General features: G+C 43.5%; 1 protein-coding gene across 4 annotated transcripts in view; it reads right to left on the minus strand.

Moving 5' to 3' along the window:
- sema6dl (sema domain, transmembrane domain (TM), and cytoplasmic domain, (semaphorin) 6D, like) overlaps positions 1-17449 on the minus strand; it is a 297233-nt gene that overhangs the window by 227208 nt on the left and 52576 nt on the right. The window contains exon 2 of one of the 4 annotated variants that reach the window (XM_041174872.1): positions 5160-5328. The exons of the other annotated variants lie outside the window; for them this stretch is intronic. The gene's annotated coding sequence lies outside the window, so the exon portion shown is untranslated. The remainder of the gene's footprint in view (positions 1-5159; positions 5329-17449) is intronic. 4 annotated transcript variants of the gene reach the window in all.

Consider the following 17449-nt stretch of genomic DNA (forward strand, 5'->3'; position numbering starts at 1 on the left):
AATTTGTTGGCTGTGATGCTCATTCGGCCAACTGTGTGTGTGTTCTGTGCCCCAAGTCTGATCAGCACCTACAAACAGTGACAGCAGACGGGGAGGCGATGGTGTAGTGCTTTCGTTGCCGGACTAGTAATCCAGAGACCCGGGGTCGTGCTCTGGGAACCTGGGTTTGAATCCCGCTGTGGCAGATGGAGGAATTCGAACTCAATAAAAAATTTGCAATTAAAAGTCTAATGATGACCATGAAATCATTGTCGATTGTTGTAAAAACCCATCTGATACACTAATGTGCTTTAGAGAAGGAAATCTGCTATCCTTAGCTGGCCTGGTGTGGCCTACATGTGACTTCAGACCTACAGCAATATGGCTGACTCTTAAATGCCCTCTGAATAAGGGCAATAAATGCTGGCCTAGCCAGTGATGCCCACATCCAATGAATTTAAAAAGACCTCTTCTGCCAACAAGCTCCACACCACAACAGCACATTTTTAAAACAAAAACAGAATTACCTGGAAAAACTCAGCAGGTCTGGCAGCATCGGTGGAGAAGAAAAGAGTTGACGTTTTGAGTCCTCATGACCCTTATCTCTATTATTTTAGCACGTTTTTAAAGTTAGTCCAATTCATGCTGTCCTATCTGCTTTTCTCCCAAAGTTAAAAGTTGTAGATATTCAAGGGATCGTGCAGGCCTTCGGACACTTTTACTGTAGATCACAGCATGTTAGTTGACCTAAGAAGCATCCAGAAATCCTTCCAAAAGTCGATATAAATGCCGAGTATAAAATGTTAACCAGTGTGGCGGTCACCATTTTAAAATGTGTAAAAAAAGACATAACACTGGTAATCCATATTTAATGTGGCACAGCTTATGGAATGAATTCCACAATCAAACTGTTCCAAAAACATCAAATTCATTCTCTTTAGTATCTGACGCAAAGAGTTCATCCATCTCATTCTGAGACACTTTGCCAATGGCTTCATTTCAAGGAACCTACTTTGGATTCAGTTTTAGCGTTTCTGCTTTCAGAATCATCTCTCCGCAACAAATCATTTTCCTTTCCATCCATTGAATTGGATTTCCTGCATTTTTTGAATGATCTGATGACACTTTGTGCACTGAAAGCATCATATAATTTGATAATGAACCCACACAAAACGTCAAGCGGGGGAGCATGCACCTTCCAACTTTTTGTGAAGGTTTTCTTCTCCATCAACCCCTGTTCCATTCACGAACATGCTCCATGAATGGTTTGTTGAGGCAAACATCCAGATGTTGAACTACAGACCTTGGACCCCCTGGTATAACTGCAACGTGGGTGGTATTTCTGCTCAACCACTTCTTGATCTCATCGGTTATATGGGCCAGAATTTGACGTTGATCAGGCGGGCGCAAGCCTGACCCAAACACGTGCGAAATTATGTTGGGCGTGCGTCCCGATGTCATCGCGCACGTGAACAATATTGAGGTCGGTGGGTGTGCGAGGGAGTCTGAGCTGAGACCGCTGACAAAGGGCCAATTAAGGCTGATTAAAACCCTATTGTCCATGATTTTACGTTGCCCGTGCGACTGTGCACTTGTTGGGTGAGCAGCCAGTTTTTAAACAAAACCTCATTCAAGAGCAGAATGAAATGTCCAGAGTGAAATATAATAAAAAATGATGCCTGGGGACCGATGTTTTTTTGAGTTCTGCTGTCAGCTGCTTGAATTTGCTTTGTAGACACAGTTTGGTGCATTTTCTTTTCTTGTCATTTAATCTGTCCAGGTTTGCAGTTCCCCGAGGCAGCTCCGCAGCAGCTATCTGCCTTCAGGGAGCTCGCTAGAAGCACCCTCACTCTTGTTGGCGCCCCCTCCACTCTTCCTGCCCCTCTCGGAAGCGCTGAGACTTTCTCAGTGTACGTTTCTCACTGGCTGCCCGTTAATTGGCCAGCCAGTGTGAAATTACATTAGGGGGCCGATCGTGGGTGGAAGCACATTTCACATCTGCTTCTGGGCCCACCGACTTGGCGGGAACGCCAAGTGTGAAATTCAGGCCATGGGATCTGAATATGTCCCACGCCAATGAGCTGCATTCTTTACGTAGGTCACCAGGATGCCTATTCCACACATTACTGATTCATAACTTCACTCCATCCACATCCAACTGTCATCACAGACATACACAAAACCTCTTTCGGAGAACTTGAGTTCCGGCTGGTTTTCCATTTCAAAATTACCACAGGTTTTAATTTGGTTCTGTTGGCCATGCAGACTAGTACCACCATGAACCTTATCTTCTCATGGCCTGTCTTTTTCGAGGACTGTTTTCAAACCTTTCTACAGTTTGGCTGCTGGGCATATCGAAATTTACAGACACTTCATCCATGTTGCTGATGTGTTTTATTGGGTATTCGTGCTTTTGCTGCTGTCTGATGATGAACGGCTCAAAACTGATAAGTTTGGCATCAAGGTCCTTTGATATTCTGAGCAATCTTGGCTTTTTGTCCCAACAATAGACTGTTTCTTTCTATAAAGTGGCCACACCAACGAGCTGTTGGCCTGAACTCAAAGTTTGACTTGGCTCACTCAAGTGCATACATACTTATTGCATTTTTGATGATGTAACCATTCTGATGATTTCAGAGGGCCCATATTCTGATACACACTTCTCAGGATCAGGCCGGTGGCTGTCCCTGCTCTCATTGCACATTTGGTCTCGGGCATCATGTTCAGGGTGGATTCCTTCTTCCTCTATTCTCGCACCAGCTTTTCACTAACACCAAATTGCCTCATTTTTTAAATTCATTCATGGGATGTGGGCATCGCTGGCTAAGCCAACATTAATTATCTATTTAACTGGGTGACTGCTTTGCGGAACACCTTCGGTATGTCCGCAAGCATGATCCAGACCTCCCTGTCGCTTGCCGTTTCAACACTCCACCCTGCTCTCATGCCCACATGTCCATCCTTGGCTTGCTGCAATGTTCCAGTGAAGCTCAACACAAACTGGAGGAACATCACCTCATCTTCCGACTAGGCACTTTACAGCCTTCCGGATTGAATATTGAGTTCAACAACTTCAGACCATGAACTCTCTCCTCCATCCCACCCCCTTTCCGATACCCCTTTTTTCCAATAATTTTTATAGATTTTTCTTTTCCCACCTATTTCCATTATTTTTAAATGTATTTCCATCCATTGTTTTATCTTTACCTTTTAGCCTATTTAGATCCCTTCCCCCTACCCCACCCCCACTAGGGCTATCTGTACCTTGCTTGTCCTGCTTTCTACCCTTAATTTCACCTATTAGCACATTCTTTAGATAATATCACCACCTTCAACACCTCTTTGTCTTTTTGTCTATGACATCTTTTGGCAATCTCCACTTATCACTGGCCTCCTATCCAGCTTTATCTGTCCCACCTCCCCCTTAAACCAGCTTATATTTCACCGTTTTACTATTTTTCCTTAGTTCTGTTGAAGAGTCATACGGACTCGAAATGTTAACTGTGTTCCTCTCCGCAGATGCTGTCAGACCTGCTGAGTATTTCCAGGTATTTTTATTTTTATTAATTATCTATTCCTGACTGCCCTTGAGAAGGTGGTGGTGAGCTGCCTTCTTGAACCGCTGCAGTCCATGTGGCATAGGTACACCCACAGTCCTGTTAGGGAGGGGGTTCCAGGATTTTGACTCAGCGACAGTGAAGGAACGGCGATATATTTCCAAGTCAGGGTGGTGAGTGGCTTGGAGGGGAACTTCCAGGAGGGGGTGTTCCCATCTGTCTGCTGTCCTTGTCCTTCTGCAGCAAAGTTATTTGACGAGTTAGCAAATGTTATGACTTTTAGCTAGAAAGCAATTTTGTAGTTCATTCTTCTTGCTGGAGGACCATTTCTGTCACTCACCACGTCATGTGTGGTCTGCTCTAGCTGTGAGGGCAGGTCTTAATCTACCATGCAGCTTCTTCACAACAAAAGCCATTTCGCCTGCTTGATTCCATGCACCAACTTACAGTATAAGGTATACAAAACATGCATTTCTAGGTTGAAAGATTGAGGTTGGTTATTAATGAGAGTGTAGCATTTTGTTGCTGAAAGGGGGGTGGGGGTGTCAGCTTCTATGCCGGGTAAATGCAAAAATAAGATTTTTGGCACTGAAAAATCGGGATCGTTTTATGCACCTCAATTTACGGTAAATTGCAGCTTCGCACCGAGATAAAGTTATACTCCAGCCAGGGCGAAGGTTAAGTGTTATGAGATGCCCTTGACTGACACCCCAGCGATATTGCTACTTTTCACGTCACGTTTGTGAAGATGGATGTACACATTCTGTTTTCTTCAGTTGTTCTTCCAGATCCGTGACATAGGTTTATAGCCAATTTACTGCACTGATGAGCTCTTCTCTATAAACTTAAATGGCTAAAAAGCATGTATAAGTCATCAACTAGCTAGCAATGCTGGAGTTATTTTGATTTGCTTGTAACTGTTCTACTAGATGGAGTTCATCACTCGCATAATCTACTCTCATTATTTAACAAATTGAGATGTTCTGGCCCTCTTTTCCCCTAGTGTGCATTAGTTCCTGTTATCACACAAAATTGCAGTCTTCACCTTTAGGAATTACATCATTCTAATCAATCTGAACTGCTCACAGCTGAGCTTCACACTGCATCAGGCTCAGTTAGAAGGTGACCCAGGCCGGCTCCATAAGCGTGAATCAGAACTGACTGCATCAGCTGCATCTGTTGTTTCTTTCCTAACCAGTTATCTAGAGACCCTCCCGGCCTAAGAACAGAAAGTCTCTCCATTCAGAGTCAGAACCGGACATGTTGTGACGTGAATGACAGCATCCTCTTTCTGGTCATTTGACCAGTGTAAGTATTGGAAATTCTTTCAAACTTCAGAATCAAATAATCTTATACAAATTAATTTGAAACAGAGATGAACAAAAGCAGAAGATAAGTCTCTGTCAAATTACTTGCATGCACTGAATCCAGTTCAGACTGAGGAAGCAGTTCAGCCATCTATTCTTTTTCTCTTTATTGTAGAAGTATCATGCACAGGCTAGCGAAGATCCTAGTAAAATAGCATCTCTCATTTTTGAATTGAAGTTGCACCTTTGACCCCTGTTGTCATGGTATCACATTCATTTTACCCTGAAGTACCCCCACCCAACCCCGCCCACTGACCTTCACACTAGGGTCTGATGACAATGAGTTAGAAGACTATCCTTTCATCTATAGAGTCCAGTTCAGTGTGCTAGGTTGAAAATCTCCACTGGAAGAGGTCTTTTTATCAGAGGTTTGGACACAGTCCATTCCCAATAGCAGTGTGTCCATACTTGACTATTCTGGCCATCTGCAAAGGCAGGTAGGAAAAAAAAATCTGTTATAGTACACAGAACTATTGAGAATAAAGCTTATTGCTCAAACAGAAGAAGCTACACTTGTAGCTTCTTTATGCTGTACTTCACCAGAGTGTGTGTGCTTGGTGCTGATAATGGATGTGCAGCATCAAAAACTGAGCACCAAACATCCCTTGAGAACAAATTTCAGCAAAAATAAAACCTCATCTGCTGTGACACAAAACTGACTAGCCATCATAAAACATACAGCTTGTGTGACAAAAATCAGCAGAGAAAGTGAAACACAAAAATTGAAAGGGTGGATTTGTGCCTAAAACAGAGCTAAAGTTTGTCAGTCATGCTGGGAGATAGACACTCACATGACAGAGCTTTGCCTGTGGTTGTTCAACAGACAAAGACAAAGGCTGCAGATGAAAAACCAAGTCGGTATATATTACAAAACATGTGAACAATAAATAGGAGCATGGTGAAAACTGTAATGCGATCTCAGGGCACTGATCACAATAAGGCGCTTGGGCTTCACTTTTACAGTTAACTAGGTCATCAGATTGTGTTACAGATTTGAAATATAGCCCGAACTAACCTTTTTTTCCTACTGAGAAGGGTACATGTGTCTGTTACCATTAGAAGTTTCTAAACACAAAAGATTACATCATGGAGACAGTCTATTAAAGAGACTTTGGTCCGATTATTTCCTGCCCATATATGGTTTCAAGATCTGAAGCAATGTCATCAAAGCTGACATGGCCTTTATATAGTTAAAGGTGGGAAACACGGCAGATCAGCATCTAACTGAGAGCTTCAGGTCCCCACATCAGGTCCAAATGGGGTGCCAAGCCCGCACTTGATGGATGTGCATCTGCTGGTGTAATCTTCCCGGATTTGGTCCCTAATTGGCTGCCCCCTTGTTTGCCATCTATTAAGGATGGCAGGTGGGCTCTCGATGCCATCGGCCTAATCAGAGGACCGGTAACTCTGGAGCCTCAGTAGCCTCACTGGGAGAGGTGGGCGCTGCTAAAGTAGATCAAGGACCGTGAGGGTGCCTCTAAATTGAGATGTCCCCTGAGACGTTCATGAAGTTAACAACTGATGAGGATTAAAGCCAGTAAGTCTCACGGGTGAAACCCTTCCATCTGATTAGTTTGGACTGCAGGAGTGGCCTTTTCTGTTCTCAGCCATGTCATTGGAGGATGGAGTTTTCAGCCAGCCACAGAAAGGCTGCCCCCATTAAACTGACAGAAGGTGTGTTCTGCAAAATGCCAGCGAGGCCACAAAATTACCCCTAACTGGGGCTTTAAATTAACTTACTTGGCTGCCCACCTTCACGATTTAGGCAATAAATCCAGCTTCCCGCCCACCCTTGGGAAACTTTGCCAGCCACAGGAATGTATCGGAGAACTATCCTGATGCAACTCTCCTCCACTTACCCTAACTATCCTGTTGTAATATGCCTTTAAGGGATAACAGCATACCATCACCAGAAGGGAAGCATGTCATGAAATCCAGTCTTCGTTGTTTTGCTCTGGAGCTGAGCACACACACACAGCTCTGCTGCTGAGCACACACACACAGCTCTGCTGCTGAGCACACACACACAGCTCTGCTGCTGAGCGCACACACAGCTCTGCTGCTGAGGTCTTCAAGCTTTCTACCTTTGTATAAATGTTCTCATGTGCCTCGTCTCAACAAGTGAACTCACAATGTAGTTACCCAATCCCTTCCGAGTGATTAGTACCTTTGCATAATTATGAACACATGACATGGTGTTCAGCGGTGGTCAAACAGCCTAGCAGCAAGGTTAAGTACAGGTACAACATGGTAAATAGCCTTGGATTGTGCTATGTGGTATGTGATGACCCTGGAAGTTTTGGTCAGACTGCAAAGAAGCTTCAGCTTTGGAGCGTGTTGAAACTGTAGCGTGGTGACTGCACAGAAAAGCTTGGAAGACATAGCGGTCAAGTAAAGAGCTGGTAAGCAGACGGATCCCTCATGATGAGGTTACAGTGCATCGCCTGTCAGTTCAGTGAGTGGAACAGTGCATAGACAGGACCAACACCGGGCTAGTTCAGTTGGGAAAGGTGGGTGACCAGGATGTGAGTTGGATCGACAGTGAGTGAGGGAGGGTCAAACAAAAGCAAAAAGGAAACAAAACCCATCATAAAAATTGGCCCAGAGAAGGTGGCGCTTATAACAGATGTCTTCGAGAGTTGCTGAACAATAAATTGAATAACAAAAAAGGGGAAGGCCAAGCAAATATTCTCAAAATGTCCGCAAAATTCCCGTTTGAATTGGAATGCAGCTGGCTGCTATCTGAGTTCAAAATGTTTAAACAGATTCAGGTGTGGCTGAACCAGACAAGTAAGCCATAAAAATTTGCCTAGCAATTGGGAATGAAGGTTTACACAGGCTGAAGGTTTACATCATGATTAACAGCAGAAGATGTAAGTGATTCCCAAAAGCTAAGGACTACATTGGAAGACCAGTTCAAAATCAGGTTAAACTTCTGTATACATTCATTGATTAGAGTTCATGCCATATCGACAACAGCCTGCAGAATCCATAGACCACTTTGTTAGCAATTACAGAGAAAAGGGTACGTACAGTGATGTTTCAAACACAGAGCTAGCAGAGTTGTTGCATTGCTGATTGCACCTACTCGCATAGAAATGTTCCAGAAAGATATGATAGACAAGCCGAAAGTGCACAGCATTGAAGAGCTACTCAAGAATGGGTGCAACTACGAAGCGATCCTTGCAGGGCGATGAAGCTTACAGGTCCTACATAACACCCCAATTGTTGATGCTTTCACGAGAACATCCGGACCGAGCAAAACACGTGGAAAGCATGTCCTTCTGCATGCACCGAGGAAATCCCCAGCTTTTAACCAATTCGGCAAGGCATGTGACAGGAAAGGCCATTGGCAGTGGCACTGGAGCAGAGGTTGATGTAGCTTCAAAGAGCTGTGCACTGATCCAAACAGACCGTACACAACAGGTACCTTTAAGCAATAAGAATGGCCATCTGCTATCCCGTCAGAAACATATGCATTAGGTGGTTGACAAACTAGAAAATGACAATGTGCATGATGAGGTGAAGAGCAGTGAACACGTTTCATATCATTAGTCTCGTGGAAAACACAGACACCGTCCAAAGTGTTTCCCAAGAATCTAACTATCTGCCCTAAGAAAGTTGGTAACTACTCGTTATTGACCAAGACTGACAAAGGGGCAAGTGCCAACATACCACCCCTCAGATCAGGTAATTCAAATTTGGTCTGTGATCAGGGACAGAAGGGTGTGACTGCAGGTGAAGCAGGTATGGGGGGCCTAAGGGGTAGCATTTGAGGAACCTCGGCCCCTGCAACTGTCCAACAGTTACGAGGTTCTTGCAAGCTGTGTGGACGAGAGCAGGGACTGCAGGAAGGATGAATGAACTGACCACAGTATCGTGGTACAGAGAGCCATTCAAGTGGGAGGCGGAAACAGGAACGGAGTAGTGGTAGGGGACTGTATAATTAGGAGGATAGATGTTCATGGCTGCAGAGGACAGCATGAGTCCCAAAGGCAGTGTTGTTTGCACGGTGTTAGGGTTAAGGACATCTCCTCAGGGCTGGAGAGGAACTTGGAGGGGGAGGGGAGGGATCCAGTTGTCGTTGTTCATGTTGGTATGAGGGACATTGATAGGACTAGAAAGGAGGTTCTGCTGAAAGAATTTGAACAGTTAGGAGCTAAATTAAAAAGCAGACCCTCCAAGGTAATAATCTCGGGATTACTACCTGAGCCATGGGCAAACCAGCATAGGGTAACTAAAGTCAGGAAGGTAAATGCGTGGCTCAAAGATTGGTGTAGAAGGAATGGGTTTCAGTTCATGGGGCACTGGCACCAGTACTGGGGTAGAAGGGAGAGAAGGGAGCTGAGGGGACTGGCTTCACTTGAACCGTGCTGGGACCAGTGTCCTGTTGAACTGAATAACTAGGACTGTAGAGAGGGCTTTAAACTAAATAGAGGGGGAGGAGGGTTCTGGAAAGGGGATAATTAGGCTTGCAAAGCAAAAGGATATGGCAGCTTTGCAGGGCAGCTACTTAGGTGATGATGCCCAGAGTGTGACAGGAAGGGGCAGAGTGTACAAACATAAGAAAACAGCAGCAAATAGGGTCAAAGGGGGAAAAATGGTAAAAAGGCAAAATTAATGGCTCTTTACTAAAATGCACGTGGTATTTGGAACAAAATAAAAGAATTAACAGCACAAATAGAAGTTAATGGGTATGATCTTATAGCCATTACAGAGACGTGGTTACAAGGAGATCAAAGCTGCGAACTAAACATTCAGGGGTATGTGACTTTTCGAAAGGACATGCAGGAAGGAAAAAGTGATGGGGTAGCTTTGTTAGTGCAAGATGGAACAAGTACAATAGCAAGAAATGATCTTGGATCGGAAGATGTAGAATTCATATGGTTGGAGGTAAGAAATTACAAGGGGAGGAAGACACTGGTGGGAGTAGTCTATAGGCCCCCGAACAGTAGCTATACTGTAGGACAGAGGATAAATCATGAGATAATGAGGGCATGTAAAAAAGGCAGTACATTATCATGGGTGACTTTAGTCTTCATGTAGATTGGGAAAATCAAATTGCTAGAGGTAGCCATGAGCAAGAATTTATAGAGTGTACTCGGGACAGTTTCCTAGAATAATATGTTGGAGATCTAACCAGTGATCAGGTTATTTTGGATCTGATAATGTATAACGAGGCAGATTAAATAAATGATCTGACAGTAAAAAATCCCCTAGGAAACAGTGACCATAATATGGTAGAATTTAGCATTCAGTTTGAGAGCGAGAAACTTGGGTCAGAAACAACGGTGCTAAACTTAGATAAGGGTAATTACAAAGGAATGAGGGCAGAGTTGTCTGGAGTGGACTGGGATAGGATTTTAGCAGCAAAACGGTTGATAAACAATGGCAGATGTTTAGGAAAGCAGTTTATGACTGACAACAAAGATATATCTCAGTGAGGAAGGAAGGGGATAAACCAACCATGGTTAACCAAGGCAGTTAAGGATAGTATCAAATTGAAAATGACATACGATGTGGCAAAAATTAGCGGTAAGCCAGAGGATTGGAAAAGTTTTAAAAACCAACAAAAAAATGGCAAAAAAATAATGAGAGAGAAAATAAATTTTGAGGGTAAACTAGCAAGTACTATAAAAACAGACAATAAGAGCTTCTTTAAATATGTGAAAGGGAAGAGAGCGACCAAAGTGAACATAGGCCCTTTAGAGAATGAGGCTGGGGAAATAATAATGGGGAACCAGGAAATGGCACAAGAGTTGAATAAATACTTTGCTTCAGTCTTCACAATAGAATAGACTAATAGCATTTCAATACTAAATAATCAAGGGGCAAAAGAGACGGAGGAAATAAATAAAAAAACTATCACCAGAGAAAAAGTACTAGGGAAACTAATGGGACTAAAGGTTGATAAGTCCCCTGGATCTGATGGGTTGCATTTTACGATATCAAAGGAAGTAGTTACAGAGAAAGTGGATGCACTGGTAGTAATCATCCAAGAATCCTTAGATTCAGGAAAAGTCCTAGAGAATTGGAAAACTGTCAGTGTAATACCCTTATTCAAAAAGGGAGCGAGACAAAAAACAGGTAATTATAGGTCAGTTAGCTTAACATCTGTCATTGGGAAAATGTTACAGTCTATTATAAAGGATGTTATAGCAGAGCATTTAAAATTACATAATCTAATCAAGCAGAGCCAGTAAGTCTTCATGAAGGGGAAATCATGCCTGATAAATTTGTTAGAATTCTTTGAGGAGCTAACAAGCAGGATAGATAAAGGAGAACCGGTCGATGTAATATATTTGGATTTCCAAAAGGTGATCAATAAGGTACTGCATGTAAGGCTACTTAGAAGATAAGGACTCATGGTGTTGGGGGTAGTATATTAGCATGGGCAAAGGTTCGGCTAACTAATAGAAGAAAGAGTTGGGATAAAGGAGCATTTTCAGGATGGCAACCTGTAACTACTGGAGTGCCACAGGGATCAGTGCTGGGGCCACAATTATTTACAATATATATTAATGACTTGGATGAGGGAAATGAATGTACTATCGCCAAGTTTGTGGATGATACAAAAATAGGTGGGAAGGCAAGTGGTGAGGATGACACAGAGTCTGCAGAGGGATATAGGCAGGTTAAGTGAGTGGGCAAAAAAGTGGCAGGTGGGAAAATGTGAGGTTATGCACATTGGCAGGAAGAATAGAGGAGCTGAATATTATTTAAATGGAGAAAGACTGCAGAAAGCTACAGCACAGAGGAATTTGGGAGTCCTCGTGCATGAATCCCAAAAAGCTAACAGTTCAACAGGTAATTGGGAAGGCAAATGGAATGGTGGCCTTTATTTCAAAGGGAATGGAGTATAAAAATAGGGAAGACTTGCTAAAACTGCAAGGCACTAGTTAGACCACGCCTAGAATACTGTGAATAGTTTTGGTCTCCTTATCTAAGGAAAGATACACTGCCATTGGAGGCAGTCTAGAGAAGGTACACTAAATTCCGGATACGGAGGGATTTTCTTATGAGAGGTCAAGTAGGTTGGGCCTGTACTCACTGGAGTTTTGGAGAATGAGAGATGACCTTTATTGAAACATATAAGGCTCTTGGGGGCTTGACAGGGTAGATGCTGGGAGGTTGTTTCCCCTTGTGGGAGAGCCTAGGACCAGAGGGCATAATCTCAGAGTAAAGGGTTGCCATTTAAAACAGATCAGGAGGAATTTCTTCTTTCAGAGGGTAGTTAATTTGTGGAATTCTTTACCACAGAGGGCTGTAGCGGCTGGGTCGTTAAGTATATTCGAGGCTGAGATAGACAGATTTTTAATCATTAAGGGAATCAAGGGTTATGGGGAAGAAGGCAGAGAAGTGGCATTGAGGATTATCAGCTAAGCCATGATCTCATTGAATAGCGGAGCAGACCCAATGGGCTGAATGGCCTACTTTTGCTCCTACATCTTATGGTCTTATACTACTGCTGCGAATTCTAAAAGATATGTATCCACAGACATGGAGGGCCATGGTGATACCTACTACTGCGCAACTTTCATGGTTCATTAATTTCACGTGTAGGATCCATGTACTTGCACTCCAGGACCAATCAATCCTCCTGGGTGTCACAGATGTTCTACATTGTGGAGACTAAAGGCCCAGCAATTGTAAACCTACCAGCATGCCCCGACTTTGCACTAGTGACAATCCATAGAATCAGTCAGACCTCATATGGCAGATAAACCTCAGAAATTACTCCTATGGCCTCAGTTCATGACCTAACATCAAAATATCCAGAACATTGACAAAATTGGCAGTTTCAAGGGAGCTGCAACATTACACTTGCAGGAGGATGCAAGTCAGTAAATTGATCTGGTACATTTTGCACAATGCAAATGCCAGCAGCTGCAGGAAGAAAAGGCAAAAGATTCCACACTACAGAAACTGTGAAACCATCATTGAAGGATGGCCTGATTCAATTCAGCATGTCCACAAACAGGCAAGACCATTTTGGCCTTATCAGGATGAACTAGGCATCCCTAGGAAGTCATTTTTAAAGACAGGCAGGTCATTATACCAGAATCTTTGTGACCTGATATTCTTCAACAACTTCAACACACACACATATGGGCATATAGATCAGATAAGACTCACAAGAGAGAGATAGTCTATTAGGCATTGAAGTCATCATCAAGAAGTACGAGGCATGTCAAGAGCAAATGCCAAGACAGCACAAAGAACTACTGATTTCACATGAAGTTCCTACCCATCTTTGGTCCAAAATCACATCCAACTTCTTCCATGTACATGGCACTTAGATCATCATCATCATTGATTACTTTACCAAGTCCCCTATTATTTGACAGTTGCACAATAAGTCAAGCATGACTGTCGTGCACATTCTAAATGCTATTTTCAGTTTATTTGGTGTGCCTAGAGATATCATTACCGATAACAGTCTGGAACTTACTGGTAATCCACTTCAGGATTTTTGTGAGAAGTGGAATATCGATCACACTACTTCTTCTCCTCATTAGCCTAGATCTAACAGCCTAGCTGAACAAATATAGACAGACCAAGCAAGGTCCACACATTGCAATGTTACATCTGAGAGTGACACCTTCAAATGCATCTATTCCATCACTGGCAGAACACATGTTTGGCAGATCAGTGCATAGCAATCCACCTACTTTTACCTATTCTACTGTCTCAGAGAAACTAGATAGCAACCTTTAAAACTACGAGATATGACCAACATGCATGATAAAAATGCAGTTACAGAGTTGCAAAATTTACAGTTGGGACAACAAGTTCGCATCCAGGATCCCACAGAAGGTACATGCCAACCAGATGGGGTGACAAGGATTTGTTTGGAACCGAAGTCCTACGAAGTCATGACACACAAAGGCGCAACAGTGAGGTGTGACCGAGGACATATCAGACCAGCGCCTCAACTACTGTGCAGTCCTACTGCATCGAGGACAAGGTCCCAAATGCAACCAGGAACAACATCCAAGAATGACAACCCCAAGATCACTGTGAGCAATTAAAGAGATATCCAGACATGGTTACCATTACAGGATCTGGGAGTACCTACACTTTAGAGACTCAGATTCACCAGCCCTATACACTTATGTGACAGTAACTAAACATGAATAAATATTGTAAATGGTTATACTTCTTTGGAAGATGGTAAAGTATCTTTAAAATAAAGGGGGATGTTGTAATATGTTTTTTAAGGGATAGCAGCATCCCAACACAAGAAAGGAAGTGTGTCATGTGATCCAGTCTCTTTCACTTTGGCCTGTGAGCTGAAAACAGCACACAGCTCTACTGCTGATGCCTTTGCATAACTGTTCTCATGTGCCTAGTCTCAATAAATGTACGCACAACGTGTTTACCCAATCCCTTATGAGTGATTAATGCCTTTATATCATTATAAAAACACGACATACCTCTCAGCTGCTACAGATGATTAATTAATGGAGCTCCCAACTGCACAAACAGGTAAGACTGGAGGCTACAGCAATGGTTAAAATGATAAATAACAATCGGCAATATAAAGGCTGAAACAGCCTGGTTAGATTGGTGGGCAAGTATTCAATGTCATCGCTAGATCAGGCAGACCGATCAATGAAAATAAGCAATAAGAACAGAAAATGCTGGTAAAACTCAACAGGTCTGGCAGCATCAGCGGAGATAGAAACAGAGTTAATGTTTCGAGTCCGTATAACTCGACTTCAGGGCTAAAGGGCAGAAATTTTGACCTTGGCAGGCGCTGCCCGACCCACTCGAGTGTGAAATGTCAGGCGCTGATGTCGGGCGAGCGTCCCGAGCGTCAATGTGCAGTCACGGGAATCGGCAGCGCACCTGCCGGCAATTAAAAGGCCTGTTGAGGCCGCTAAAGTCTCAATTAACTTACATTTTCCCCCCCCGCCCATCCACCCTTACGGTTGGCGGCAGGCAAAAAGGCCCAGCAGCTTTTGCACTTTTTAGGAAACCTCATCCACGGGTGGGTTGAGGTTTCCAAAAGCAAATAAAAAATAAAAAAAGAATGTAATATTTAATTAATAATGTGTCCCTGTTCATGTGACAGAGTCACACAAGGAGACATGTTTGATAACGCCTTAAGCTTGTTGTTGATTTTTTTGAAAGCTCTTCATCTCCGAGGCAGCTCTGTGCCTCAGGGAGATTCTCAAGCGCGCACTCGTACTCGTCCTGCTGGCCACCCCCACCCCCACCCCCACCGCACAGGCAGTGCTGAGCGCAGCCACTTGGGTTTCAGGCTGGGGCAGGCGTTAATTAGCCCGCTGGCGTGAAATCGCCTTCCGGAGTCAACCACGGGTGGTCGTCAGCATCCCGACTGCCCCTGCCAAGCCCACCTGACCTGGGATAAACTCTGCCCGAAGAGAAGTAGAAAGGTGATGGATTTTAGACAGATTAAGAGGGGGTGGAGCAAACTAGAAGGTCAGGGAGAGGTGGGCAGCTAATGGAAAATCCCATCCATTAACTCTGTTCCTCTCTCCACGGACGCTGTGTTTTTCCAGCACTTTTGGGTTTTTATTTCATATTTCCAGCATCCGCAGTATCTTGCTTTTACCTTCATGGAAATAAGCAGTTGAGTATTGAATATCATGGTATCAGCTTATCTTTTGCGTATTTACTTCAAGCAGTTTAAAAGAATTCTCCAGGAGGCAGCTGTAAAACCTGATCCTTGGGTTTTTGTGAAAGCTGCTATTACAGGGAGGGCACCACAAGTCTGGCGGCCTGAAAACTGGCGGTGTCCAAAAAACCGGACAGTTTTTTCCCGGCGCTCCAGTGCACCTTGACCCCACCCGACCCAGCTCAGGGAAGTTCATGGAGTTGCCAAGCAGCGATCTGCTCCACAATCCTGATGTTTCCCATGCTCCAGTGAACCTTGACCCCACCCGACTCAAATTGTGGATGCGGCAGAGATGGTGGAGCTCACCCAGGAAGAACAAAGGACCCTTGCAAAATCCAATGAGGTGGGATATTTGGTTAGGTATTACACTCGGGATCAGGACATATGCCTATTCTTGTTACAGTACAGGGTACCTATATTGAGTTTCGATGCCATTAGGGCCACCCTAACAGAACCTCAGATACAAACATTGCATTCGATTCCTAAAAGCCTTCAAAGTTCCATGCGCACAGATTGCCTTCTAGCAGCTGGTCAAGTCAGTTTGAAGAGAGTTATTAAAGAGTACTGTACGATCTTGCATGAATAAAAAAAAAAGTTTCCAGTTACAACAACAGGGTATTTTTAACATCATTCCAGTTCGATTGATCTTTTCTCATCTTAAACAGGGTGCTTTGATGTAGGGGAGTGGGGAAGGCACAAAAAAGTTATTAAATCCAATGTGTGAGAAGTGAATTAATATCAGCAGCTACATGCCCATTAACCTAAAGTGCTTTGCAATCATATCAGTTGGTTTTTCTGTGTCCCCTTTTCACTGAATTAATCACCAAAATCTGGCCAGTTCTGAAATCAGCAGGGACTCGGTCCAAGGTAGTGGATTTGAGTTACTCTACCCATACTCCACTAAAAGCTACAGGGATGATAAGATGGTTGTACCTGGGTGGGTGGGGTTGGGGGGGTGGGGGGGGTGTAGTTTTATTTTGAAAAAAAGAGGCTCATTTTCCCTTTTTCAACAAGTTTAAAATAGTTGGAAGAATTTATCTGGTCAGACTGGCATAGCAGAAACATCAACATTCTACGAGTATAACATGTGCAAGCAATGTTAATAAAGAGATTATGTTTGGTGATAAAGAAGGACAGTGCTCTACGGCATTGTGAAAGGGAGTGGACGGATGTAGATTTCAGCTCCTGGTCCTCTCATTCTGGCCCTGCTGCTGAAGAGGCAAAGTTAGTGATTACTGTAGAGAGATGGGGCAAAACTTGGATCACTCTTACACAGCTTTGAAAAGCCTACTCAAGAGCGGCATTGGCAAAGGTCTGGGAACAGTCACCTGCTAGGGAAAGGATCACGGAAACTTCACACAGCTGCCGCTTTCAATCCGAACACGAATCCATTCTGGTTGTTCGCCAGTCTCTCACAGCAAGAATCATCATGGAACATGGGCAAAGTACCAACATCGAGCTCTTTCATGCTGTCCATCTCCAAGTACAAGAAAGGTGTTGGACTATTTTTGATTGGCAATTCTACAGTTGCTGCCAATGTACCGCAAAGACTCCAGGAGTGGTCATACTGTAAAAATCACAGACAAATGTGCTGCCAGACTGAATGACACTGGTGTCACAAAGCCACGAATATTTAATAAGTCTCAACAGCAGTGGACAAATTAGTTGGGAGTTGAAACAAATCTCACTGTATTACTGATATTCCTATCTTATGGCCACAATACCTACAAGATAACATGAGCACCATGATCATCTGTAATCTTGCTGATAAGTAAAGTCTGAATCCTTATGTTCAGCAGCAACTAGTTCAGGAAACAAAACCAATCTTTATTGTTGCAACCCAATACAGTTCACCGGCAGGGGAAAAGGAGAAAGTGACTTGCATTTTTCACAACCACCAG

The sequence above is a fragment of the Carcharodon carcharias genome, chromosome 26 (genome assembly GCF_017639515.1).
Source record: "Carcharodon carcharias isolate sCarCar2 chromosome 26, sCarCar2.pri, whole genome shotgun sequence".
NCBI lineage: Eukaryota > Metazoa > Chordata > Chondrichthyes > Lamniformes > Lamnidae > Carcharodon > Carcharodon carcharias.